Below are 22423 nucleotides of genomic sequence, written 5' to 3' on the forward strand. Positions count from 1 at the left end.
ACCAGAAAATTCCTTCTGTATTAAAAGAAAACAAAACAAACAAAAACTTTAGCCAGGTTTTCCTTTATCAAAGTCTTGAATTTCTTAGGTTGACAACAAACAGATTAACTTTGCTAAGACTGTGGCAAATGATGAGGCATTTGCAAAATGTAGTTGTCCATATGGGAATAATAAATACGATATAATACACATTCCACGATTAAATCAGCGTGCCCCAAAATAAATGAATTCAATTTCACAGCTTCCTTGGGACTACTGAATAGGTAAAAATGCTTCTTTTATCCTATATTTTATTTTAGCAAAAGTTATCCAGTTACTTCTCATGTAGTAGAGCATAATGTAAAGAGACCAACAAATATATTTGCACTTATACTTCCAAATAAAAGCCAAAAATTCATTTTGGGAACACAAATAAAAACATTTATTCTAGTGCTACTGCCAAATTTCTCCTTGCAACTAGTTTCAAAATTTATTGCATTATTTAAGTATTTGGAATTATGATATCCTTTTTTTAGATCAAATTTTATTTTTAACACCAAGCATGAGGCATAGACAATGTATTTTTTGGACCACAACAAGGTATAAGTGTATATTTATTTTTAGGGGAATCTTGTAAACTGTCTCTGAAAGCAATTTCCAAGAAAGAGATTAAACAATAGCTTTAGCATGACAGGTACCAATGGAATAAATGTAAAATTGTCTAGGTGACTATTTTGAGACTCAGATGCTAGATTCCAGCATTTTTATTTAAAAAAAAAAAATTCTTACTACTTTATAGCCAAACCTCATACCCTTCCTGAACAGATCAGGACAGCATGGTCTTCTGTATACAGTGTTATATCTAGAGATTGCCTTCTGCTGAGTAAGGTATCTAGACGCTTGTTTGTGATATTCTAAGGTTCTTTACTACTGAATTATACTTGATCAAGTAGTATATTGAGTATGGAGCTTAGTGTGCCCTTCCCTTCTCCCTTTCCTGCTGGTCAGATGCTGTGTGGTAGATCATGTGGATAAGGTAACACCCAGGGATGGCAAAGCAATGAGAGAGGAAAATCTTGAACCTCTGACAATTCTGTTGAGCAGAATTACAATACCTCTTTGGACTATTGAAGAGACATATACTTACATATAGTTTTGTTTTTTTTTGATGATATTCATTTTATTGCAGTGGTTTAGAGCCAAACCCACAATATCCCAGAGATATGTCTGTACTGAATAGGATCTAAGAATAGAGGAGAAAAGGCTCAGAGGTACATTATTGTGACATATAAAATTGTAACACAACATAAGCTTTATATCAACGTTATCTTTCTTGAACTTGATAATTGCACTTAAGGTGATTACATAACATTGCTTGTAGGAAATGTACATGGAAATATTGTGTTCAAGGAGTATGATGTGTACACCTACTCACAAATGAATGGAAGAAGGACAAACTACAGAAAATAGACAATAGAAAGAGTGGTAGATGACAGATGAATAAGTAGAATGATGAGACAAAGTAGAATGATGTCAAATGTTAAAACTGGCGGATCTGGGTATCTAGGGGTGGGTGTAGGAGTATGTTAAAGTTCTCCATATGGGGTCTGTGTTATTTTTGCAACTGTCTTATAAGTATGAAATTTTTTCAAGAAAGTTTTATAAAAGTCTGCTTCCCCAGAATAGACAAATGTCCTGTGCACAAGAATCCCAAATAATTTATGTAGATATGTTGCCCTCAAAGAGGTGGAGCCTAACTCTCCACTCCTTAAGTATGGGTAGCACACAGCAACCTAGAGAGTACAGTATGCAAAAATCTACAGTGGAGAAATCTGACAAACACCACCACAATCAGGTGATTAAGGTCAATTTCAAAAGTGATAATTCATGTTAATAATGTGGTACGATACAATTATGATGTGATAAAAATGGCCCTTTGCCATTGTGGTCTTCTTCCCCAAAACCCAAATTGTGAAGAAAAAAAAAATCAGGCAAACCCCAACTGAGGTACATTTTACAATATATCTGGTCATCAAAAATAAGGAAAGACTGGGAAACTGTTATAGTTAAGAGGAGCCAAAGGAGACAAGACTACCAAATGGAATGTGGGATCCTGGATGGGATCGTGGAACACAAAGAAGGACATTAGGTAAAAATGAAGGAAATCTGAATCAAGTATGGGCTTTAACAGTAATGGATCAATACTGGTTCATTAGTTGTGACAAATATATTATACTGTTTTAAGATGTTAATAAAGGGGAGAGAAGGTGCAGGTCATATGGAAACTCTCTGCGGTACCTTCACAACTTTTCTGTAAATCTAAATCTATTCTAGAATAAAAAATTTGTTCAAAAGGTAAAATAAAAATAAAGTCTGTTGCTTACCCCACCCCCAAAAAGACAAACTAGACATCAAGAGCAAAACTAAAGGGGAAAAAGCCACAAACTCCTTCATGTTTAAAGATGTGATTTTACATGACCACTGTCAATCATGTAACGACTGCTATCGATGGATATCTATTATTTTTTACTGGTTATCTCGCATGATTTTTTGCATAGAATTGCAGGATCCTCAACCACCCATGCTAAGGGCAATACCACTTCAACTGCATTAATACACCACTTAGCCATAGGTCCACTGGACAATCTGCATTAATTTCTAAAGCCCATCGTTGAAAGCTTATTCCATATCTCTACTCCCATAGATCCTGCATGGCTCCTCACTTCTCCCAGGCTGCTTTCTTTATTGCAATGGCCTAATACAGGGATTTCCTCTTTCCCAAACTTCCCTAACACTCCAAAAGGGTACTCCCAGCAGGTTTTAACGCCAGGATCCCCAAAGTGCAGGCACAGCCACTGCTGTTCAAGCCTAAAAGGGACTAATGCAAGGATCAAGTATTTCCGTTTTTCTTTTTTTTAAAAAAAGATTTATTTATTTATCCCCCCCAAGATTGATTTATTTATTACCCCGGCCCCCCCACCGCCCCAGGTGTCTGTTTTCTGTGTCTATTTGATGCTGTGTCTTCTTCTTTGTCGGCTTTTGTTGCTGTCAGTGGCATGGGAGTCTGTGTTTCTTTTTGTTGCGTCATCTTGTGTCAGGTCTCCGTGTGGGCGGTGCCATTCCTGGGCAAGCTGCACTTTCTTTCACGCTGGGCGGCTCTCCTTCCAGGGGCACTCCTTGAGCGTGGGGCTCCCCCACGTGGGGGACACCCCTGCGTGGCAGGGCACTCCTTTTGTGCATCAGCACTGTGCATGAGCCAGCTTCACACGGGTGAAGGAGGCCCGGGGTTTGAACTGTGGACCTCCCATTTGGTAGGCGGATGCCCTAACCACTGGGCCAAGTCCGCTTCCCTCCATTTTTCTAACTTAAAAAAAAAAGAGAGTACATAAACAAATTTTTAAATATATGCAGATTGCAATGGAATTTAGGTTGATAAGAGTTGTAACACACAAAGTGAGAAAAAATGCAAATGAAATTTAAATTGGGTAGAAGATCCGCTGAGAGTAAGAACCAGAGAAGCGCCAAGATAAGGCTCATGAGGGGTGAGCAACAGAGGTCAGAATAACTGGGGAAGGCTTCACAGGGGGAGTAATACCCTGAAAAATGCATACTATTTGGACAGGTGAAGAAGGTATTCCCGAAGAGGGCAGCAGCATGAACAAATGCCCAGAGGTAGGAATGAGCATGGCATGTGGAAAGGTCAGTGAAGGCATGGCCAAAGCTGGGGAAGAGAGCGGAACGTGGGGAGGAACAGGAGGTAAGGCTGGAGGAGAACACTGGAAATTGATCAGGGATGGCCCAAGACCCTTGTTGGGCTTCTTCTCCATGGGGTGCAATTTCTGATGCTTCCATACCATTTGAAGGCTTTCTCATACACCTTACATTTATAAGACTTCTCCCCAGTGTGAACTCTCTGATGCTGAATGGAGGTGATTTTCTGAGTGAATGCCTTGCCACACTCTTTATATTGGTAGGGTTTCTCTCCAGTATGAATTCTCTGATGAACAATAAAAAGCGACCTACAATCAAAGTCCTTCCAACATTCCTTACACTTACAGAGCTTCTCCCCAGTGTGTGGTCTCTGACGCTGAAGATACGCTGCACTCCTGTGGAAAACCTTTCCATACTCCTTACACTCATAGGGCTTCTCCCCAGTGTGGATACTCTGATGTTGAGTCAAGCTGTGTTGGAGCTTAAATTTTTGCCACACTCCTTACATTTGTAGGGTCCTTTTCCAATGTGATTTTTCTCATGTACAATACAGTCATAGCTGGACTTGAAAGCTCTGCCACATTCCTTACACTTGAAGGGCTTTTCTCCAGTATGACTCATCTGATGGCGAATAAGTCTGGAGTTATACCTGAAGATTTTCCCACATTCTTTGCATTCATAGAACTTCATCCCACCTCAAAGTATCAGATTCGGGTTTGGACAAGTTTGCTTTGTTGCCTTGCTTTTTACATCAAAGTGCTGAGACATGTTCTGGAGGAGTCCTCCTACAGGTATCTGGTGCAATTCTGCTTCAGCAGGTTCCTGCTTTATAGTTGGCTCTTCATTCTTGATCCAGGACTTGCGACCTCTCAAAGCCTTTGCTTCCCAGGGATCTGGGCCCCAAGGTGCTTCCCCTCTCTCCAGCCGGGAGATCAGAACAGGTTTGAGGATTGGAGATGCTACTAGGGAAGCCGCGTTTGCATAGTTCTCCAGCATCACCTCCCTGTACAGGGCCTTCTGCACAGGGTTCAGGCTGGCCCACTGATGCTGCTGGCTCTGGAGGCATGGCTGATGTCCCCTGGCTTCATGCACTGTCTTCTGGGTTTGGAAAAGCAAGAACCTTAGAAGCCGGAAGTCAGCAGCCGGAAGTCAGCAATCGTGCCAGCACCACTCTAGACAGCCAGGAGGCTGCGCATCTCGGTCCCATATAGTTTCACTCCTTGCTATTTTTGTCAAAGCAGCTGAACATATATCTAACTAAAAGTGATTTTTAATGAAATGTTTTATATCTCTTTAGCATTTTGTATAAATGAGATACTCTGAAAAGCCTACAGATAGTAAAATAGACAATTTAACTGGAATCTAAATTTAGAAGAGAAACAAGAGTTGAGAATAAGCCTCAGCATGCATTTTTAAAATATATATATATTTTAGAGGAGAAAGGAATGCCTGTTAGGATAATGTCTGCTCATTTGATATGGCATTTTACTTATTATTATAGCAAGATCCATTAAAAATGTACAGGATCCACATTAATTTGTAAAATAACGGCACTGGCACCTTTCTTTAAAACAAGTCCAGAATTATAGAATTAGACAACTGCCAAATTTTAACATAAAATGTATCTATATATTCATAAATTTTAGTCTAGCAATGATGTAACTTATTTAATGATGCCCAAATATTTAGAGACCAATAGTCTCTTCAGCATAATATGCAGTACACAATTTACTTTAAAACATTATATAGAAAGAAAAAGAGCATCATTTAACTAAGATTCTTAGACTTTGTTTTCCAAACAGACATAGCTCATTAGAGTGACTTATCTATACCTTTGTATAGTATAGAAGTGATTCTTGGATTTTATTTTCAGTACACCTATTTCCAGGGAGAACATAAAAATAAAGAAAATGTGTTTTATCTAATATAATTGACTGTTCACGTCCTCAGTATATTACAATTACTGATGTTCATCTTTAAAAAAAAAAGTTTCTGTCGACTCTACTTCTCCCTATAGTTTCCATGCCTTCTCATTTCCCCTACTGGTCGAAATTTTTAGGATTCCAAATTAGTAATAATGACAAATTCAGATTTCTGATTTCAAGATGGCAGAGCAAAGACCTATCAGACCTTTTCTTATTCAGAAACTCACTTCCAAACACTAGGAAAACAAACAAAAAACAGAAGGAAACTCTATCTTTGATAATACATGAAGACAATGTTAAGCAAAAATACAATATATAAAGAGAAAATGGAAATGGACATTCTAACCAACTTAGCACATGAAAATCAACCCCAAGTGCCTACAGAGAGAGCTATTTATGAGAAGGAAGTAGCTTTACCCTGCACAACCCAAGGCAGCTCAGGAATGATTAGGTTAGTGGCTGTGAAAACTTGTTTAGTTTATTATATTGTGTCAGACTTGCTCTACAAATAGTGCTTGTTAATCACTAAAAAAAATATTAAAAATAGAAGCCTAAGATCTTCTCCTGATATAATGAATCCAAATTTCTAGAAATGGGTATCTACACTTTTTAATAAACTCCTCAGGTAATTTCAAGACCCACTACTTTACAGGAAGATGAACTAACTTAAAAGGCTACCAGCAATGTCTAGGTTTTTAAGCATTTTTTAACTTTTCCTAATAAGCATAAATAAGTATATACAAAATCTTCCAATTCCAAGATGAAAATGATCAAAGTCTTTTTAAACTCTTAAAGTCTATTGATATTACAAACATTCATAATATTGACCATTGCTGGATTTGGAAATATCATGCAAAGATAACTACTATGAATTGATTCTATGCAACAGATTATTTGAAGGAAAGCTTAGGAGAGTTATCTCATAATGTCTCCAGAGGAAAATTTCCTCCTATCTTCATGACAATGGCTATCACAAGACAGACAGGTGATCTTGGGATCTTCTGCTTTCCATGTATCTGTCTATAATAACAGCTAGAAAATTAAGGTTAGTTTTGTTGGGGATTTACTTATATCCTATAAAAATCTCTAGTGAATTATATCTATGTTAGAGATCTGGAGCCTAGGGGGCCATGGGGATGAAGTACAAGAGAAGCCTCAAGAAATGAAGCTAACATCTAGGAATGGCCTGTGTAAAAAGAGTTATACTGGCCTTTTATAATAGCATGTCCTTTCTGTCTCATATTTGGTAGTACAATTTTGATGTCTCATTTTTTATCATGAATCTCCCATATGAGGATAGAATCCCTTCAAAATAAGGTACACCTGTTATTGCATCCTCACACTTTTGGGTTATACCATTTACCTGTCATCGTTCTTTAAGAAGTCTCTGTTTCCAAAGAAAAATAAAGCCTTTTTACATTGTTTCTCAGAACTCAAACTCCAGAATAGCTCCATTTATTTAGATGTCTGTTCTGAGAATTATTGAATGCTTTAAGCAATTAATCCCTGCACTTTGTCACTGTCCCACTGTTTACTTAACCTTTTCCAGTACTAGATGGATAACATGTCCATACCAGCTGTCCACAGTACTACAGTGAACACTTGCTTGCCTTTTCTTTAGCTTGCACTGCATTCCAAGTCTGTTTGCTATGACATTCGCTAGAAGAATGCCAGTGGTATCATGGCATTCATTTCCCCACTTTCTAGCACAATCAAGAGCTAAATGTGTCTTGATTTCACAAAATAGCCCAACATTATACAGAACACCTAATATTTGGATTTGTGGTAGGCTGCTTGGAAAAAAAAAAGTAGGAACTTTCCCAATACATAAATATCTATGATATTCTTCAAGCGGTAGATGAAGCACATGAAGGCCATATGTGGGTGGTGGTGGTAGTATACGAGTGCCTGCTGGGGTGTGCTGAGAGAGGACTGAAGACACTGGAGCTGCTGAGACCTTGGAGATTACCCAAAACACCTGATGGCCAAAATGGATGAAAACAAATCCTGTAACTTATTACCTTCTTGTATTAATGATTCAACAATTCCATCATTCATATGCTATACATTTATAGGGGAAAATTAAAAGACCAATTCTTCTCCTACAAAGGTTTGGAAAGAAACACCTGGGAGAGAAATTCTGTAGGGATGGACAAGTGACTATGCTTGCATTAGGTGGATGAGTTATTATTATCAGCTAGGATGATTCGGGCTTCTCTGCATTTTCCCACAGGTTCTAGTTGCTGGTAAAACACTAGGCATAATTTAGAAAGAATGCTTTCTATGCCCATTTCTCATTTATATAAGGGGCACATGGTTAAAGCAGGCATAAAAGAATGGAAATACAGAATCTTTTGATAAAAGTTTTTTTTTAATCTGAAGTTTTTCTGTATAGCAATGACCTTAGTTTTAGTAAGGAAAATATGCTTGAAAAATAGTAAAGCAATAGCCCTTTGCTGCCTACCGAGTCAACAATTACCTTTCAAAGACACAGGAAAATGACAATTAAAAATGTTATTTCAAAATAAGTTTTAAAATTTTACTACATGTAAACTAAAATTTTTAAAAGAAACTTTTAAACTGCATTTTAAAAAGTATTTTTAAAAGAGTAGTAAAGATGTTCAAATCATAGAAATTATCTATCATTGCTTATATTTTGTATATGGCCTCTAGATCTTTTCCTCCTGTCTGAATACTTTTTCTCTCTCTTCCAGCACCTCTACTTGTGTTAAGTTATAGCAACGTTCATATTTTTCCCATTTCTAAAAGGTGATTGATGGCGTTAACTTCATCATGTACATTTTCAGCTCAGCTGTAGTGCTTAATTGGTTGATGCCTTCCTCACAGGGGTAATTCAATAAATATTTGTTGAACTGTCTTTTCCAAAGTGTCCTTCTGTCTGTGTCCTCTTAGCTTGGCTCAGAGCAAAGGAATAAAGAAACTTCCTATGTAAGCTTGTTATTTTCAGTCTGTTCCACAGCCAAAATTTTCACCTCTTGCATACATAGCTGGCTATTATCTAGGTCAGCATTTCTCAAAAGTGCATTCTATAGAAGTATAGTAAGAGATATTAATAATTGTCCCATGTGAAAAAGATTTCCATGGTCAAATAAGTTTGAAGAAAATCAGGCCTAATTCCACTGCTGCAGTACTTTTTATGGTGTATGTTACACATCTTTAATAGGAGGCAATATTTTAAAGCAGTGTTTGGCAAACTACTGCCCATGAGCTAAGAATAGTTTTTACATTTTTAAATGGTTGAAAAAAATAAAGAGAAAAATAATACTTTGCAACATGAAATAGTATAAATAACAATGTTTTGACAATTACATGCATTTCAAATTTCAGTGTCCATAAATAAAATTTTAGTAGAACACAGCTATATTCACTTGTTTAGGTATCATCTATGGCTGCTTTGGTGCTAGAACCGTAGAAATGACTAGCTGTGACAGAGACCAAATAGCCCACAAAGCCCAGCATATTGGCTATTTGCCTTTTTATTAAAAAAGTTTGCTAACTCTGTTACAAAGCATTTTTCCAACTTATTTGGCTATGGGACTCTACCTCCTCTTTTACTGGGTTTTGAAACACCAACTAACACCTTGAGGGATACTACTATTGCAAGAAAACAGTTTGGAAAGTGATGATTTACAGATATACTGATGGCGCCTCAAAGGACTGGTAAAAATATGAAAGAACTGGGTAAGAGTTCACCATGATTAACATTACCAGCATGATAATTATAGAGCCAGATACTCTGCTAAGCACTTTATATAGATTAAGTAATTTAATCCTTACAACCCTATGAATTGAGATGTCAATGAACTATCCAAAGGAGATATCTATTAGGCAGCTAGACTGATGGGCCTGGAGCCAGGACCTGAGTGGATGTGAGAATCATCAGCAATAGAAGTCAGCTGAAATCATAGGAGTGCATGACCACCAAGATCACAGGAGGGGCCTATGACACTGGTGCAAGAAGAGTCTGTAAAGAATTGAGGGCAAGTAAGTAGTCTTAGAGGTAGAAGAAAACAGGAGAGAGTGGTACCTTGGAAGCCAAAGAAAAAGTTCCAAGAAATAATAAGTGATCAAACACTTTAAAATGTTTATAGAGAGGTTAAGACAAAGAATGCAAAATTTCCATTGAATTTAGGTTTTAAAAGGTTACTGGTTATTTTGGAAAACAGTTTCAGTGATGGAAGCACATTGAAAGCTACTTCAAAAAGGGTGGAGGAGTAAATGGCAGTGAAGAAATAGAACAAGACCATAAACTAGTCTTTTCAGAACACATACACAAAACTAGAATCATAAACTTAAAATAATAAGAGGCCTTACAGACCCAGAAAATCCATCCACAAAAATCATTGCTTAATTTTGTTTTATGACATTCCTGCCAAGTGGCCCTCCGGCCTATACTTACATTTAATAACATGAAAGTCAAGCTGTCCCAAAGCAGTCTATTCCAACTTTGATATTCTAACTCTTAGAAATAACTTAATTATAAAATAGATCCTTAGTTCTATTCCTCCAGACCATAAAAAGAAATTAATCACTCTTCCACCTGATTATCTCTTTAGTGCTAAACAATTGTTGTGAAAAATTTGACCAAGAAGCTATGGCTTAATTTAACACTTTCCTAAGCTCAAGTACTCTGAATAAAAGTATTTTAGTGCCAGGTGACCTGTATGAACTGGTATTTTGGGCTGATTTGTTGATAACTTGTAGGATAAACAAATATTTTTATATATTTTACTTAAAGCAACTTGGAAGCCGTACCAGGTATAAAGTCTTTTCTTAAAATCTCAGTCAATACATGTTAGATTTCCTGCCTTGATTATTTTGTAGAACAAAATAAACCTTAAACAATTAGTATAGAATAAAAACAACAAATTAGGATCTTCAATGACTCTTTCACACTTAGGTTGGTATTAGGAAATATAGCAATTAAAACATAACAATATGGGAAGAGTGGATTTGGCTCAACTGATAGAGCATCCACCTACCACATGGGAAGTCCAGGGTTCAAACACAGGGCCTCCTGACCCATGTGGTGAGTTGGCTCACACGTAGCACTGATGCATGCAAGGTGTGCCGTGCCACGCAGGGGGTATCCCCTGCATAGGGGGAGCCCCACACGCAAGGAATAAGCCCTGTAAGGAGAGCCGTCCTGTGTGAAAAAAATGCAGCCTGCCCAGGAGGGCACCACACACATGGAGAGCTGATGCAGCAAGATGATGCAACAAAAAGAGATGCAGATTCCCAGTATGGCTGACAAGAATGCAAGCAGACACAGAAGAACACACAGTGAATGGACACAGAGAGCAGAAAACGGGGCAGGGGGATGGGGAGGAAGGGGAGAGAGAGAAAAAAAAAAAGTTAAAAAAAAAAAAAAGCAAAAGACATAACAGTATCTCTTAATTTAGAGTTCTTTATTTGACTTATATCCAAACACACCTCTGGGAAGGAAGACTTGACTACTTCTCTTGCCCTAGAGTGAAAACTAAGAGATTGGATTGAATACTAGTACTTAAGGGCTTAAATGATACTTAAAGATCGAATTTTAAAGAAAAAAAAGGTAAATCAACTTAGAGTAATTCTACTGCAAATATACATTGTTTCACATAGGAGACCATGAATGTAAGAAGCCCTATTTGTATGTATTTTGAAAGAAATAAAATAAGAGAAAGTAACAGAAAGAAAGTAAAAGCAAGTGTTAGCCTAAAAAAAAAATCTCTAGCTATATTATTTTCTCAAAGTTCTGCAAATCAGTATGTGCAAGTGTGAGTATACTTGAGGATACGTGCTTGAAGGGTCTAAGACTTAAGTTGTATGACAGTCAATTTATTTGGGGATCTTCTGACAGATCTCAAGTTGGTGTTTTCTGGTTGAATTCTCAGAACAATCCATCTATAAAAATTCATCAATCTATGAAAAAGTATATAAATTCATAAACAATATATCATGGCATTCAAACCACTTGCAATTTGGTTATCCTTTTCACTTAAAATGGCAGTCTCCTATCTCCTCATGCCCCTTTTGATTCAGCCCTGTGAGGAAATGAAGTGGGTGAGTCTAGAGGCCCTTTGAAGCTCCGGGGAGAATGGGACATTTCAGTATGTTGTATTGGATTGAAACTGAAGCAAGATCTAATGGAGCTTTAGTATATGCTATGTAGTGATTTATTTAGTAACTGTTTAACTATGTGAAAAAGAGGAAATGCTGTTTTCTTTTAAAAAGTTATTTGTGAACTATACTTATGATATAAAACTTGGAAGATAAGCCCTCTCTAATTCAACTGGTTAATCATGTATATCTGCAAAGTCCTTGGGTTCCCTGTTCCCCCTATTTCATTAATTCATTAATTCCTGCCACTAAACAAGATATATTTAAATTATTTAATTTAAACATGTTAAGACTATGTATGCTGGATACTTTCCTTGAAAAAACAAAACATGTGTTTAAAAATTTCAAATATCTAAAGTCATACCTAGTTAGTTAAAAGACTCTGTTAAGAGAATGAAAAGGTAATCAACAGACTGGGAGAAAATATTTGCAACCCACATATTTGACGAAGGACTAGTATCTTCAAAACATAAAGAACTCTGAAAACTCCACTGTGAAAGCCAAACAATCCAATTAGAAAATAGACAAAGAACATGAAAAGACATTTCACTGAAAAGTATATAAAGATGGCAAAAAAGCACATAAAGAGATGTTCATCATCACTAAACATTACGGAAATATGGATTAAAACCACAAGGTATCATTATGCATCTATTAGGATGGTTAAAATTAAAAATAGTAATGGCACAAAATGCTGGCAAGGATGCAGAGAAAGGATGCTGCTCAGAATGTAAAATAGTACAGTCATTCTGAAAAATAATTTTGACGCTTCTTAAAGAAATTAAACATACAACTACTAGCATAAAACCCAGAAACTGAAGTCATGGGCATTTATCCCAGGGAAAGGACAACTTACATTCCCCAAAAACCTATATCCAAATGTTTAAAGCAGCTGTATTCATGACAACCTAAGTGTCCTTTAATAGGTACTGGTTAAACCAACTGCAGTATATTCAAACCATGGAATATTATCCAACAGTAAAAAGGAAAAGAGTATTGATAGATTCAAAAACATAGATAAATTTCTAGAGAATTATGCAGAGTGAAAAAAACCAATCCCAAAAGATTATGTACTGTGTAGTTCCATTTATTTAACATTCTCGAAATGACACAATTACAGAAATGGAGAACAGATTTATAGTTGTCAAGGGATAAGAGAAGGGGGTGAGAGAGCAACATGAGGGATCAGTGAGGGATGTTCTGCATCTTGACTGTATCAATGTCAATATCCTGGCAGTGATATGACTGGTACAAAAGATCACATCTCGGTTTTGCAAGATGTTATTAGTGGAAACTGAGTAAAACATACATGGGATATCTCTGTATTATTTCTTACAACTGCTTGTGAATTTATAATTATCTCAAAATATAAGTTAAATAAAAAACCAGAAAAGACTATTCCATTCAAGTTAAAATGAAAATTAATTTATTATGCTATTTAGGCTCAAAATTTGGTCACCCCATATAAATCCTAAGTACAATTCTAACAGAATCTCTTTACGAATTCTGGGAAATCAGTTGAAGTCCAAAAAGTTGGGTAGAATTCGAATCATATCGCAATCCTGACAATCATAAAATCAAACACAAAAGAGGATGACTGATCATTGGCTCAGTAGTCCAGTGCAGTGATTTCCAAAAATTAAAACTGTTGAAAAGTATATGGGCAACAATCTAAAACATTAAAATCAATTTCACTTTACAGAAATAAATCCAAGAGAAAATATTAGTGACAACAAACAGTACCAGACTAAGTTTTGGGGCTTTTTTTTTTTTTTTTCCAGATTTCCAAGCAATGAATCAAAACTGGATAGACTAAAACATAACACACAAAAATCCCAAGAACACATTGCAAGCATGATGCTGAACTGAACAAGCTCTAGAACTGCATGTCCCAGTAACATAGGAAGAGATCTCTTAGACATGACACAAGTGGCTATTGGCTCTGCCCTATCTCATTTTATGTATTTACAGCAGTCTCCCAGTTAAAAGACCATCTCAGAGACCATTTGTGGCTTACATATTTGCCATTCCTACTATAGTATGGCATAAATAAATCACGGGGCTGGTCAGTAAAGCCAGGCTGTAAAGTGATTCATGGAGCCAGCAGTACCATCCCCTAGGACTGTGTACTTTATTACAGTAAACCTTAGAACAAGATACAATATCCTGACTCAAGAAGCAGCCTTTAAATCAAGACACCTGGACAGCCCTGGAACCACCTGAAAACATAATACAATAGGTCTCAACCCACCACTGTTTCTCAGTGCTAGCCTGCACTTGCCTCAGCCTGTTCCTTTTAACGCTAAACAGTAAATTAAAAAATGAGCCCCTTCTGGGTGAATTATTATTGTGACAGGACTATAGAATAAACTTAAGTGCAATAATCCCATCCTCTATGTCCACTGTCCTCTCTTTTTCCCTGACTTTATTTACCTATTAAGAAAATTATATTCCCCATGTCTAATTTCCCTCTCACTCTTTCTCCCAGTACATAAAACTCATTAACTAAGAAGAGTTCTTTTTGTTGTCAAAATAATAAAAAAAGCAAAGGACTGTGAAGCTGGTTTCCCTCTAGTTAACCCAATAAGGAGCACTATTTAATAGAGTGATCCTAGAAACAAAATTGCCCAGTTATTTTCTGGGCTTGAAGACCAACAGAGCAGTTAATGCCATTTATTTACATGTTATAAATACTTTAAAACAAGATTGGTAATAGCTCCATATTCTTGTTTAGGAAAACTGAAAATATAACCTGTTCTAAAGATTTGGTGAACTCCTAAGGGTATTTTACCTAAACTCTAAGTATAATCACCAAACTTTTATGTTCTCAAGTCTTTGCCTGAATAAAATACTTAAATCAGCTAAAACCACATTCTCTGAGGTATCAAAAAGAACTCATAAGCCAAGATCCCAAAGAGTTTTTAGCTAGACAAAAAGCTATTAATCCTAATAAATCTCACTTCATAGTTTTACTTTAGTTTCCAAGCCAAAGGCCAGCCACATACTAACATTGTTTTATGCTTTTACTTGTGGAAACCTTGGAGCAAAAGAAGCGTTGAGATGCTCTATTACAACTAAGGAATTGACTCCAACACCCTGATTCCTTTGGGTACAACTCTGACCAGTTCACTTTTATTCAATAAAGACCTATTTGATGTATATGTTTTGGGGGCATGCAGCCAACAATAGATTCGGAAAGCTGCATGCTTTACTACATACCTTTATAATAAATTATAGGCTAAAGGAAAATAATATGGAAGCTAGTTCATTTGCCTCTTCATACCTTCCCAAAATGGTTGAAATGACGGGACTGTATATTCGTTGTGTTAAAAAATTTGAACATGGTGACTGCAAGTCAAAGTAAACTGCAAAAATCAAATCATAAACATTTCAAGACTCAAAGCTTTCCAATGAATCATAGAGGACTACATGACTATGGGAATTCTCAGCAACTGAAAAAAACCCATAACATTTAGATGACAATGTGATCTCCTTATACCTTATAGGACATACATTTTTGTATGTGAGATCTTACACACTGCTACATTATATGTATACATATAATATATAGCTTTTTCCTTAGGCTGGTTTTCATTATTGACCATACAGTCTAACAAATTTCCTAAAAAGAATTCAATAACATATACTTTCTTTAATGAAAAGTATTAAAATTCTTGGAAACAAGACAGGCAAACAGGCTCTTTTTAATGATCTCTGGCATAATTCTTGCATCTGTTTCTTGCTAGAAAAGGTATCTAAACCAGGAGGCGGCTGTTGCAGATCACATACATTGGCCATAGAGTTGGTTCTCACTAGAAAACACTACCAGCCTTTGTAGCCTGCCTATCAGTGTACATAAACACTGCAGAAAATGCCCTGTAAAATAAATCACATTCTAAAGGAACTGGATAGAAATATGAGAAACTAGCATTAAAAAAAAAATAACGCTCATTTACAGATAAGTCTAGACTTCTTAACTTGGCAGGAAAAGATCATTTATGTGGCTAATGTGAAAATTCATGCCAACCACAAAATTTATTGAATATTTTATAGGACACATATCAAAATAGACATGTCTGAGTTTTACAGAATTTCTCCATATAGAAATTACTACTTTATCTCAATTTTCCCTTTTCAAAGTAGTTAATTTTTAAAATTTCTTATGTTTTATTTATAGCTCAGATAGTACAGTTGTCTCTTTTAAAATTAAAGATAACAATGCATCAATTAGATGGAATATTAGGCAGTCCTATAAAATCATTACTATGTAAGCATAGTAACAAATAATGATGTTCATGATTCACTTTAAGGGACAAAAGCAGAATACAAAATTCCTCTGATTGTTATTTAAAACTATTAAAGGAAAATTCTTTGAGTATTCTTTCCAGGATTAATAGAGTTGAGTATACAGGTAGAAAGGAAGATTAACTTATTATTGCCAATCAGGCCCACTTCTCATCCAGGCCACTTACTACTATGTGCCAAGAAGATAAGCCAGTACTATATAAAATCTAAGGCTTTTAGAGACACACAAAGACAGAACATAAAAATGTTATGAGGGAAGTAGACTTGGCCCAATGGATAGGATGTCCGTCTACCACATGGGAGGTCCACAGTTCAAACCCGGGCCTCCCTGACCCATGTGGAGCTGGCCCATGTGCAGTGCTGATGCGCGCAGAGTGCTGTGCCATGCAGGGGTGTCCCCCGCGTAGGGGAGCCCCACGTGCAAGGAGTGTTCCCTGTAAAGAGAGCCATTCAGCACGAAAGAAAGTGCAGCCTGCCCAGGAATGGCACTGCCCACACGGAGAGCTGACACAACAAGATGATGCAACAAAAAGAAACACAGATTCCCATGCCACTGACAACAATAGAAGTGGACAAAAACAAGAACACGCAGCAAATGGACATAGAGAACAGACAACTTGGGGGCGGGGTGGGGAAGGTGAGAGAAATAAATAAAATAAAAATCTTTAAAAAAATGTTATGAAAAACATGAACACTGGCTTATTAGAAATTAATTTTTCAAATTTACACCAATGAGAAGACTAAAGGCATTTGTGTTAATGAAAAATTTTTTTAATTTAGAAGTCTATATAAAATCGACATTTTCTTTTTAATCCTGTAATCTTTAAACATCACAGGATAATTCCTCCTCTATATTTGCAATAAAAACATAAGCAAATATATAATAAACATTAAAAAGACTATGAAAACTAAATACAAAGTAAAAAAGGAAAGATAGTTTTAAAATTTTATTTCGTTAACTTTAACTTCTCTATATCTTAAATAAAACATAAAAAAGAGTCTCTGTACTCAGGAACTTACAGTCCAGGGATCAGCAAACCATAGTCCACAGGCCAAATTAGCCTTCCCCTGTTTTTATAAATAAAGATGTATTGCAACACAGCCACGAGCATTAATTTATGTATTATCTATTGCTGCCTTTACACTACAATATCAGATTTGAGCAGTTGTGACAGACACTGCCTAAAATATTTTCTAACTGGCCCTTTACATAAAACAATTGCTGACCTCTATTATAGTCCATTATAGCAAGATGTGGAAGGGGTGGAGAAAAAGCTAATTTAGTCTTGTATCTGGGCTCTATGTGTGTCCGCATGCATATATGTGTATGTGTACGTGTAAGTTTTGGGAGGGGTAATGGCAAGGGGATCATTTGGCCCTAACAACACTACCTTGAAAACATTATTCACATTCTACCTTAACATTGGGATAAGCGTGACCATGTTATTTCATTAAATTAAAGCATATAGTTTAGGCTTTCCAACCTATGATTATAAGTTAGCCAGAGTTCCTTACCCTCTTGACAGTCTATCCTCTCTTGGCTTCTGTGAAATCACACATTCCTAGTTTACTAACTTGGATCATTTCTTCTCTGCCTCTTTCGCTGGATCCATGCCCCTCTCTCTTCCTTTAAATTTCCCAGAGTTTCATGTAGGCCTCTTTGCCTCTCAATCTATACTATTACCCACTCCTTTTTATTTGAGCTTCAGACTTACCCATATCCAAAGGGCTACTGGTTAAGTCTCTCTAAATGTCCCACATCTCAGTGGACCACATCAGCATCCACCTAGTTTCTTAATCCAAACATCAAGCGGATATCCTTAACACCTCTACTTTCTAACCTACCACATCCAGCCAATAACCAATAAATCGTGTCTTTTCTCTCAACTATGTCTCAAAAATCTCTCAAACCTCATGAGTGCTGTCTTAGCTCAAGATCTCAACAACTCAATTACTGCATTGTTTCCCTGATTCTAAACTTGCCCTCTACACATTATTCTCCACAGTCTCCAGAATTATGTATCTGAAATGCAAATATGAACCCAACTTATGTGCTCTAAATACTTAACGGCTCTTTATCATTTCCAGGATGGGGTAGCCAGTCACCAAGATAGCCCTCAGTGAGTCCCTCCCCCTGATATTCACACCCTTATGCAGTCCCTTCCTACATTATATGAGGATTAATTTGTGTAACCTACAGAATATGGAAGAAGTAATGTATATTACTTCCTAGATCAGGTTATAAAAGGCACTACTACTGCGTCTGTCTTGAGAGCTCTCTCAATCTTGGATCACTTGCTCTGTGGGAAGCGAGCTGCCATGCTGTGAGCAGCCCTACAGAGATGCCCACACAGTGGGCAAATAGTCAGTGATGTACTGAGTACTCTCTTCAATAGCCATGTGAGTGACTCATCCTGGGTGTGACAGTTTGAATTTGATGAATCACCAAAAAAGATTATATCTTTGAACTAATCCATTTTTGTGGGTGTGAAGCCACTTGAGTACATTAGACTTGGTTAGGGGACCTTGATTAGATCACTTGATTAGACTGCTGTTTTGTTTTTTTTTTTACTTTTAAAAAAAATTTAATTTATTGAAGTATATCACTCACAAATATACATAAATAATAAGTGTATAATAATACTTGTGAACTTACAAAACAAACATATATAACATCATACAGGACTCTTATAACTCACCTTACCATCAATAACTTGCATTGTTGTTAAACCTTTTTAACTAATGATTAAATAGCATTGTCAAAATATTACTACTAAACAAAGTATTTTTCCCCTAACCAACCCTATCATTATTTTTATATTGTTTATATATGAACATACATAAACAATTAATTGTATAGTAAAAAATTGTGAACGTATAAAACAAACATGCATATCATACAGGGGTCCCGAACATCAACCTTCCACCAACACGCTTCATTGTCATGAGACATTTGTTACAAATTATGAAAGAATATTGTCAAAATCTTACTACTAATTATAGACCTTATCTTATATTTGGTGTATTTTCCCCCTAACCGACCCTATTATTATTTTTTAAATATATATTTATATATTTTTTGGCCCTAGGCTTTTTAAAAATATTTTTAAAAAGTTAATAGATCACACAAAACATTACATTCAAAAACTTAAGAGGTTCCCATATACCCCACTTCCCACCCCCATCATTTTTTAATTGTATTTTCTTGAAGATACATAGATCACAAAAAATTCAAGAAATACAAGAGGTTCCCAAATATACCCCCGCCCTGCCTTCACCACACTCCTCCCACATCAACAACCTTCGTCATCATTGTGGCACATTCACTGCATCTGGTGAATATACTCTGGAGCACTGCTGTACCACATGGACAACAGTTTACATCGACTTTTATGACAGATTTTGTAAACTTATAAAACAATCATGTACATGTGCAGAATTCCCAAACAATACCCCTCCATCAACATGCCACACTGTGGTGGAACATTTGCTACAGATAAGATAATACAATCTGATTCTTATCATGTCCATAGTGTACTTTTGGCTCACATTTTCTATACTGCTTCATTATCAACACAGTACATCTTTCGCATAGGGGCAAGAATATTATATTACTACTGCTAACCACAGTCCCATAGGTCATTCCAGCTGTATTATTCCCATGTTTCTCCACATTCCCAATACTCTGCAGTAGTGATGTACATTTGCTCTAGCTCACAAAGGACACTCTTGCGTCTGTACCAACAACTACAGTTCTCATCCACCACTTGGTTTACTGTGCTATTCAGTTCCTAGATTATTCTCTAGCATTCTGTCAATTAGCATTTACATCCCTAGACTACCATTTTCAGCTACATCCCTACTTATAAACTAGCTGTTACTCACTATGTGTTACCATCCACTCTATACATTTATACAGTTTTACAGTAAAGGTAATTAAAACTTTTATATACATTAAACATCAGAGTCTATCTCAGTCCTCCTCTTATCTCCTTTAAGAATCCACCACCTACTACCAGGTCTTAAAGCTATTTTCCTACTATTTCTTCTAGAAGTTTTATGGCTCTTGCTTTTATTTTCAGATTTTTGATCCATTTTGACTTAATTTTTGGATAAGGTGTGAGATAGGGGTTCTCTTTCCTTCTTTCAGCTATGGCTATCCAATTCTTTCAACACCATCTGTTGAATGTACGGTTCTGCCTGGGCTGTGTAGGTTTGACAGACTAGTCAAATATCACTTGACCATACATATGAGAGTCTGTTTCTGAATCATAACTTTGGTTCCATTGGTTTGTGTGTGTCTTTATGCCAGTACCATGCTCTTTTTACCACTGTAGCTAGGTAATATGATTTAAAGTCTGGAGATGAGGGTTCACTTTTCCTTTTTATGTTTCTGGCTATTCAGTACACCTTACGTTCTTTTTTTTTTTTTTTTTAAGATTTATTTATTTATTTCTCCAGCCCCCCCTCTCCCGGGGGTTGTCTGTTCTCTGTGTCTATTCACTGTGTTTTATTTCTTTGTCCGCTTCTGTTGTTGTCAGCAGCAGGGGAATCCGTGTCTCTTTCTGTTGAGTCATCTTGCTGCATCAGCTCTCCGTGTGGGCGGCGCCATTCCCAAGCAGGCTGCACTTTCTTTTCGCGCTGGGCAGCTTTCCTTATGGGGCGCACTCCTTGCGCGTGGGGCACCCCCGCGCGGGGACTCCCCTGCGTGGCACGGCACTCCTTGTGCGCAACAGCACTGCGCGTGGGCCAGCTCCACACGGGTCGAGGCGGCCCGGGGTTTGAACTGCGGACCTCCCATGTGGTAGATGGGCGCCCTAACCACTGGGCCAAGTCCACTGCCCACCTTACCCTTATGAATAGATTTGATGATTGTGTTTTCAAATTTTTTTTAAATGATGGTGAAATTTTTATCAGGATTGCATGGAATCTGTATATCAATTTGAGTAGAACTGACATCTTAATGATATTTAGTCTTCCAATCCACGAGCACAGAATGTTCTTCCAGTTGTTTATACCTTTTATTTCTTTCAACATTGAGTTGCAGTCTTCTGAATATAAGTGCTTTATATCTTTGGTTAAGTTTATTCCTGTCTATTTGAGTTTTATCTGTCATATTTTATTTTCACCACCCTTTTGACACTTTCAGTCACTTTCATTGATATAATCTTCATGTCCAGACTCTCTTCCAGGCCTCTCTCCTGTCTTTTCTTTTTAGGCTCTAGCACACCCTTTAGTAGTTTCTGAAAATCTAGTCTCTTGGTTAGGAATTCTATCAGTTTCTGTGAATCTGTGAATATTCTAATCTCGCCCTCATTTTTGAAAGACAGTCTTGCTGGATATAAGATTCTTGGCTGGAAGTTTTTCTCTTATAGTACCTTAAATATATCAGACCACTGTCTCCTTGCCTCCATAATTTCTGGTGAGAAATCAGTACTTAATCTTAATGGATATCCCTTATATGTTATGCACTGCTTCTCTTGCTATTCTCAGAATTTCTTCTTTATCTTTGCCATTTCACATTCTGCTGAGTATCAAATTGATCTATTCAGATTTTTTCGGATGGGAATATATTGTGATTCTTGGACATGGATATCTATATCCTTCTTTGGGTTGGGAAATTTTCTACCATTATTTCTTCAGATATTCCTTCTGCCCCTTTTCCATTCTCTTCTCTTTCTGGGACGCCCATGACATGCATGCTTGCACACCTTTTGCTGTCATTTAGTTCCCTGAGGCCTTGTTCAATTTTTTTCATTCTTTCTTCATCTATTCTTTTGTATGTTCACTTTCAGAGGCCATTTCTTCAAGCTCACCAATCCTTTCTTCTGCCTCTTCAAATCTGCTATTATATGATTCCAATGTCTTTTTAATTTCATTTATTGCTTTTCATTCCCTTAAGATCTATTTTTCTATGTACGCTTTCAAATTCTTCTTTGTGCTCATCCAATGTCTTCTTAATATCCTTAATCTCTTTACCCATCTCATTGAATTTGTTAAGGAGATTTGTTTGAACATCTATGGTTAGGTGTCTCAAATCCTTTATGTCATCTGGAGGCTTATCTTGTTCCTTAACTGGGCCATCTCTTCCTGTTTCTTGGAATGGACTGTAATTTTTTGTTAGTGTCTTGGCATCTGGCTTACTAGTGTATTTATTCTGGGTGCAGTTTTTATCTTTAGTTTAGGGCTTCCTGCCATTTTTCCCTAGATGGTTGTGCAGCAGGAGCCAAGGTTGTAATTGGTGTTATAAACTGTGGAGGCTCACTCAAGCTGCCCTCATTGCACCAGGGACCAATGCAGCTTCTCCCAACTTTCTCCTTTGCCAGGGGTAGGGACAGAGTCATAGCTGTGTGGAATAATCCAAGTCGTGCAGGCCTAGT

General features: G+C 36.8%; 1 protein-coding gene and 1 pseudogene across 24 annotated transcripts in view; both read right to left on the reverse strand.

Moving 5' to 3' along the window:
• ERC1 (ELKS/RAB6-interacting/CAST family member 1) overlaps positions 1-22423 on the reverse strand; it is a 661999-nt gene that overhangs the window by 159085 nt on the left and 480491 nt on the right. The window lies entirely within an intron of this gene.
• The window catches only part of LOC139437054 (zinc finger protein 621 pseudogene), a 47524-nt pseudogene continuing 28513 nt past the window's right edge, over positions 3413-22423 (reverse strand).

This window comes from Dasypus novemcinctus, chromosome 20, assembly GCF_030445035.2.
Source record: "Dasypus novemcinctus isolate mDasNov1 chromosome 20, mDasNov1.1.hap2, whole genome shotgun sequence".
In the NCBI taxonomy this organism is placed as follows: Eukaryota; Metazoa; Chordata; class Mammalia; order Cingulata; family Dasypodidae; genus Dasypus; species Dasypus novemcinctus.